The 6,925-nt window shown below is 40.4% G+C and overlaps 1 pseudogene; it reads right to left on the bottom strand.

The window, feature by feature from the left end:
- Window positions 1-4,728: 4,728 nt before the first annotated feature.
- On the bottom strand, window positions 4,729-6,307 carry LOC139724463 (uncharacterized; annotated as a pseudogene).
- Window positions 6,308-6,925: the final 618 nt, after the last annotated feature.

The following is a 6,925-nucleotide window of genomic DNA, read 5'->3' as shown; positions in this document are numbered from 1 at the left end:
AGTGAAACGTGTCATAACATAATTCTGTAATTCCATCAGCAGTGATCGATATAATAAAGAAGAAAGATATATCACCGTATTGAACGCTTAGAACCTAACGGGGGGGGGGGGGTATTATAGCATGATACTCGGTTCTTTACTGTCCAGATGCCAACAACACCCATCACCCACGGCTACGCATAGAGAAACAGCCATGGCGAAAATAAAACTTTGCTTTCTCGTAGGCAGAATGACACAGAACCCCGTCAAACACACTTTTATTGGCAGGGATGGGCATGAAAAAGTGTATTACTAATACTAAACAGCGTATGCATTCCATTCATGTGGCGCGAGATACCTCTATAGCAACATAAAGCCTGTCTTCAACTCCGTTGGTCGAACAATGGCAACCTGAAATTTCAAAGAGATGAGCGAGACGCTATATACACCTGGCCCAGAGTTAATTTATTCAGTTCTCATTCCTACTTTAAGTTGGGTTATGCTATTGTAATCATTCCCATCTGCAGTATAACAAAACCAAAGTGAGGGAAAAGGGGAGAGAAAAACGAGAGGTGGCAAAAGGAAAACTGCATGCACAACTGCAATCCATGTCATTGCGTGTGACAGGTGAAGCAAATGTATTAGTTGTTATAGCAGTGGTTTATGAGCATAAACTGGCAAATAGACAGACAATGTCAAATATAAAAACCATCAATTTAATGTCAGAGAAGATGGTAAACAAGATGCATTGAAACTGTAACTAAATCGCTGCTCTTCTACTCGATCACGGAACGTCTAACTCTATATTCAACAAAAAACAAATGTTAGGGGAAAGAAACAAATTTAGATATAACATTCTTAAATTAAAAACAAGAAAAAAAAAATGTCCACGTCAGGATTAAAAAAAAAAACGCCGCACGAACATGCATTATATTCTAGATGGGAAATACGGTCTTGATGCAAAGGTCCAATGATTGTCTCATTACTTTAAAAGCAATCTATGGTTCCCTTACCATCACCAGTACCACACCACAATGACGTCTCTAAAATCAATGGTAGCACATTTATCATTGCATCATGCATTAACTCCCTTTGCCTAAACTACCAGTGGAACGTGTCATATTATATTGCGTATTTCGATCAGTAGTGATTGACTTTAAAGAAGAAAGATGATGCAAAAAATTGAACGCTTACCACATTGCTTATAGGGCTATTCCAGTTTGGTACTGATCTGTTCTATTCTCCCAGATGCCAGCAACATAATATCACCTATGGCTAACTAGTGAAACAGCCATGACGAAAATAAACGACAGAGAACCCCGTCATAATCACTACACTTGGAAAGGTGTTGCCCGAAATTCCTCATTATGAAGCAATATCAAGTCACTTCCTTCCCTGCCTGTCTTTAACTCCGTTATTTGGTCAAACAATAACCTGGAATTCCAAAGAGATAAGCGAGACGCCATGCACCTGGACTAGAGTTAATTAATTCAGTTCCCATTCATGTTAGTTATGTAAACGAACACGTTCCTAAATATCCTGCTACAGTATAACAAGAACAAATGAAGAGAAAAGGAAAGAGAAAACGAATCGTGGCAAGCGGGACACTGTAACAAGGGGCAATTTACAACATTAAGTGTGACAAAATTATTGAAGCAAACCCAATCTCCAAACTCCAATACAAAGCAAGGGAAATAGAGCAGCCGTGTTCGCGGGTTACGTACACTTGATAAAATAATACGATAAATGACATCGGAGTAAAGCTGAACTGCCGAAAAAAAAAGAGAGAAAAAAAAAGAAGAAAGAACGGATAAAAGTCCTGCGGGGGTCGAACCTCTCGCCTTCCGGTATGGCGTTATGAAGAACCAGCGCGCTAACAGATTATGCCACATTGCTGTCCTGAAGATCGAGTGCAAAACTTAAATGTAAATACTATTGTGACAGTGTCGACTTGTGATGGCGCTATTCAATTTCTCACAAGTGGCAGCGTGGATTCGATCAATATACAGTTGCAAAGAAAAATTGGGAATCGTTCCGTACAGATTGCATTCTCATTTTCAGTTTTAAATTGCAAAATTGTCAACCTGATGAGGAGATTTGAAAACATAAAATGCATGATTACTAAAGCTTATTGTCTAAACTACAACATATTTATGTTTCAGAGGAAATGGAGCAAAATCAGATGAGGTAAAGGTGCTTAAACGTTGTCAAGTCAATGCATGGTTTAAAAAAAAAAATCACCTCCCATAGACATAACACGTAAACTTGTCTGATTTTGAGTCTTTACCTTTAATCACAATTTCTAGTGTGATGACGTCATCATATTTCAAAACCATCACATGGACTTGAAAGGCAAATGTTCAAACTGCAACATATCTGAATTTGGGATAATATTGAGCTTAAACAACAGAGATACGAGCAAATGAATGTCAGAAACAGTACCTCAAAAAAATCAATTCCACTTTTTTCATCTAAAATGACGATATGATGACGTCATCGCGTTTTCCTGGCAATATTGATACCAGGAATGTTATTTACAATTCATATACTTTTGTAATATGCAATAGAAATATAGGGTCAACGGACGATTTAAAGAGCCATGGCGAAATAAACAAAGACATGTTTTTTCACTATATTTGCAGAAAGACGCGCACGTGGAATTTCAACTTTGACGCCAGTGCATTCCTTTGTTATAGGTCGAAATCGATCGGAAATCAATGGATATTGTTACTCAAAGTATCAGGAATCCAAATCAGTCAAAAAAATTGCATTTTCATGTTGCTTACGGGCTCTGCGCGCGGAATTGCGCGGACGGACGCGCACGCGAGAAAATGTTTGAAACGCTTAAAATTGTCTGAAACTTCGAGATTTCCCATTGGGAAGTCGTTTTGAGCCTTTTAAAATTTTGACGCGCGCTTACGCGCGCGTAATGATGACCTGTGTAACTAGCGTTAAAAAGTAAGATAGAGCGTGACCTGAACTTCATGTCCACCGAAAATGATACAGAAATGACATCTAGTTATGAAGTTATGATCGATCATGTGACAAGGTCCGAAAATCACAAAATGGCGCCTAGATGACGTCATAGATATGTTACTGTCATGAAAACCTTATTGTGGCTAGATTTTGTCATGAGACATGTTGACTGAAAATGTCATGTTATTTCGTTATGTCATTCTTGAGATATTGACGACACAAAATTGTCCAGAAAGAAAGAAGAATAAAAAAAAATAAAGAGAGATTTTGACAATCACAATAGGTGATACGCTGATAGCGTATCACCTAATAAAGAGAGATTTTGACAATCACAATAGGTGATACGCTGATAGCGTATCACCTAAATATATAAATCACCATACGGAGACTGAGAGCAGATTGGTGTGTACTAATGCTATAGGTGTGTGTGTGTCTGTGGTGGGTGAATCTGTATGATGGAACAGAAATTCAGCTGTGAAAGAATATCCTGTGCGTCTAAAACAAAAGAGTTTTACGGACACCGATTAACATTTCTTAATGAGAGTTATTTCAATATTTAAAATCTGATATTTTATCTTATCCATCAATATTTAGCTTTTATACAAATGACAAATGCACAGCACAACTTGGCAAGGATGTCAAGGCATATAAAGTTTGACTTCTACAAAGTAGTCATCCAGTATACATCAAATATCACCTCAAATTCTACTACAAATCTCAAAATAGCACAGACCGTGCTCGGTCGTTCTTATCCCTCAGAGTTTGTGAATTAGTGAATATAAATGATGTTTATATCAAAATTTATTTTGCTATGGAATGGAACCATGTGCATTCAGTATAAAGCGAGAATGGAGAATACAATACTATACAAATCATGATAAAACTCGCGCTAAGTTTTTTACCCACTGCAAAGTGACAAAAATAATAGTGTACAATGACCATTGTTCATTGTCAATGAAATTGTTACTGTCTTCCACAAATGCGGTCATGCATGTTTCGTGATGGGCCATTTCTACAATTTTGTTCAAATTTTATACACACTTCTATTGTGTGAAAGATCCATGATTGTTGCAAAAAACAAAAACAAAGACAGGCGTTGAATCGGTATTCCACCGTAGAAATGTTTGTCAAGCAGGCTAGAAGCGTCCATAGATATTCGATTTTTGACACAACATAAACCTGGCTTGTTTGAATGTCATTTTGAAATGTGTGCATGAATAATGACCGTATAACCACGCAAGACACTCAGATTTTTTTTTTTCTCGCAGCAGCATTCGATGACTTCAGTTCTTTGCATTGATTTCAATGCACGATAATGATTAATGCAAATTTATAGTTCATGTTATCACAGTGGGGGCGCTGTGGCATAGTGGACGATAGAATGCATGTATGCTAGTGGATAAGACTCCCGTCTCCCGATTGGAGGACCCGAGTTCGATTCCCGCCTGCCAAGGCGCTTCAACGTCCGAGGACAAGATGTTTTTACCAATAATTATACAATGTCCCTCTCGACCTAGGAGTATAAATGGGTACCTGGCAACGCTAGGGTAATAATAATGGCAGGGCCCTCTGGTAGAGCAGTGGAGATACTGAAGAGGTTACCCTGGATAAATAAGACCTTAGGCCTATTATTGTCACAATAACATTAGAGAAAATGAACACATGTTACGTGATCAGGCCGCTGACATAATCAGGCAGTTGTTAAAAGTACAGTACTATTCATCGTCAAAATCGAAAGAAGCCATGTAGGACATAATTGTAACTACAACCCTGTCACCAGTTTCCTCCTTTCAGAAACTGCGCAAACTGATCGATGTTGAGAGCCGCCGGCTCAGTGAACCTCCTGGTTCGTCGAGCCTCTTTCGAGACCTTCGCTTTGGTCGCTGCGCCGTTTGGGATCTGGGGCAATCTCATCTTTCCGCTCGGCTCGATGAACTTGCTTTGGTCCACATCCGATGGCAGCAGCGAAAATCTCCTCGAGGCCAAACCCTCAACGCCTGTTCGCCTGTTCTTCAGCATCATCTCTGCCAAGGGATCTTTGACCTTGCCCACCAATCCCTGGTCGGTCTGTTCATCTTCGACGTCAGAGTCTTCCTCGGAGGATAGCTCTGGAGAAAGCGCGACGGGAGCCACTTCGGAAACGAAAATTGCCGAAGCCGTTTTTCGGACCACGCGATTCCCCTTCGAGTTGACTTCGTCGACATTTCTGGCCTTGTCCTCCCTTACGTCAGGATCGTTGCATAGGATGTCCTGGCAGCGGAGACAGAGAGAGCACTTGTGACACCAGCCCTCCAGCCCTATGAGCGCATCATCCGCCAAACACACCGTGTGACTGCAACGAGAGCAAAACTGGTCCTGAACAGAGCAGGGTCTTTAAACAGAGAACACGAGAGGATGAATGAGATTATTTCTTTGGTATACATAGAGTGATGATTCCCAGTCTGTTAGATTAACTGTTATGGGCATGCACAGGATATTAGACAAATGATGTCTCAATGGAATAAAGGAGTTACATATTCACATGCAAGATGTAAATTTATAATTTACATAGATACATATAAAAGTGCATTAACGCAGTATAAATTTACGGAGATATTTTACACATTCGCACTCACAATTACAAATCCAAGTCAGATCTAAGATGATTATACACCTCAATCTTCAAAATATATCTTCGTATATTTCTTGATGGTCAAACGTACGTCTCTGACAACAACAAAGCTATTAGTTGAAATGTATAAATTATCATATAGATGGAGTGACTTTTCTTACATTTGTCACGAGGCTTCTCGTAGGCGAACCACCTCCCGACGTCTTGATAACAGACCCCTTTGCCTGGGACGTTGGTGAAGCAGCAAAGCTGTGTACCCCGAATGAGTCCATAGACATTGTGGTGGAGGTACCGCTTGTCCATTGCCATTTCCGTGATCGTCACCCGCTCCAACTGTATCGTGCTCGGCGCCGCGCTCCGCTCCACAAAGTACTTCTTGATGGCGTCGAGAAGGGCGTCTGACATCCCGTAAAACTTGTGCTCGTGGATGAGGAAGCTCTCACTGACGTGCTCGGGGACGACCACGATCTTTCCGTACCGTCCATAGTTGAAAAAGACATGGAGAGCCTGTGGATCGCGATCGATACGGTAGACGCCGTCGACGGGCGCGCGGACGTCGTCGCCGCTGGAATCGAGCAGGAGTGAGAAGAAGGATGAGTGGAGTTTGTCAACGGTGGCTCGCGTTGTCTCCAGCATGACGCCACCAACGTTGAAGCGAAGCCACTGCTCGCCGTCGACGAGGTACTCGGCGGGGAGCTGGAGTGACTCGGCCGGTAACTCACCGATGGGAGTGCGAGACATCGCTCAGCTGTTCAAAAATTACGTAATATTTTTTATCGTTCATTGCAAACATTACATATATGCATAGGCCTACATAGATGCACATCACACACACACACACACACTTTTTTTTTGTTTTTCAACGATGTTTATTCTGTTCCATTCAAAGTAATAGAAAAAAAATAACAATTTTCATTTGCTACAATTGAAATGACGAAAATATACATTTGTGATCATAATAGCAAATTTGCTATTGCTGTACATAATGACATAACAAAAATTACATTTTCATAAACAATTATCAATTTACATACAGTCACTTCCCCTATGCTCTCAAAAAAATTGCTTAAATTTAACAGTGATAATTCAATTCTTCTAGCATTAATCTTAATAATCATCCAAATGAATTATGCAGCAAAATTATACAGTAATAAATAATGGAACCATATTATTTATCAACCAATACCCGCCCATACACCTACTAACTCATATCCCTTACTGAGTCCCTATGACCACCCCCACCAGTTCCCTCCCTTCCTGTTTCCTCCCCCACCCCTATCTGTACACATGCAACACACAAACACACACAAACACACCCATACACACACACATACACATGCACCTAATTTGGTTAACTGC

The sequence above is a fragment of the Diadema antillarum genome, unplaced genomic scaffold, assembly GCF_040938485.1.
Source record: "Diadema antillarum isolate AM-2024a unplaced genomic scaffold, OU_Dant_1.0 scf00000215, whole genome shotgun sequence".
In the NCBI taxonomy this organism is placed as follows: Eukaryota; Metazoa; Echinodermata; class Echinoidea; order Diadematoida; family Diadematidae; genus Diadema; species Diadema antillarum.
The sequence above is the reverse complement of the archived record's forward strand: the minus strand, read 5'-3'. Positions and strand labels throughout refer to the sequence as shown.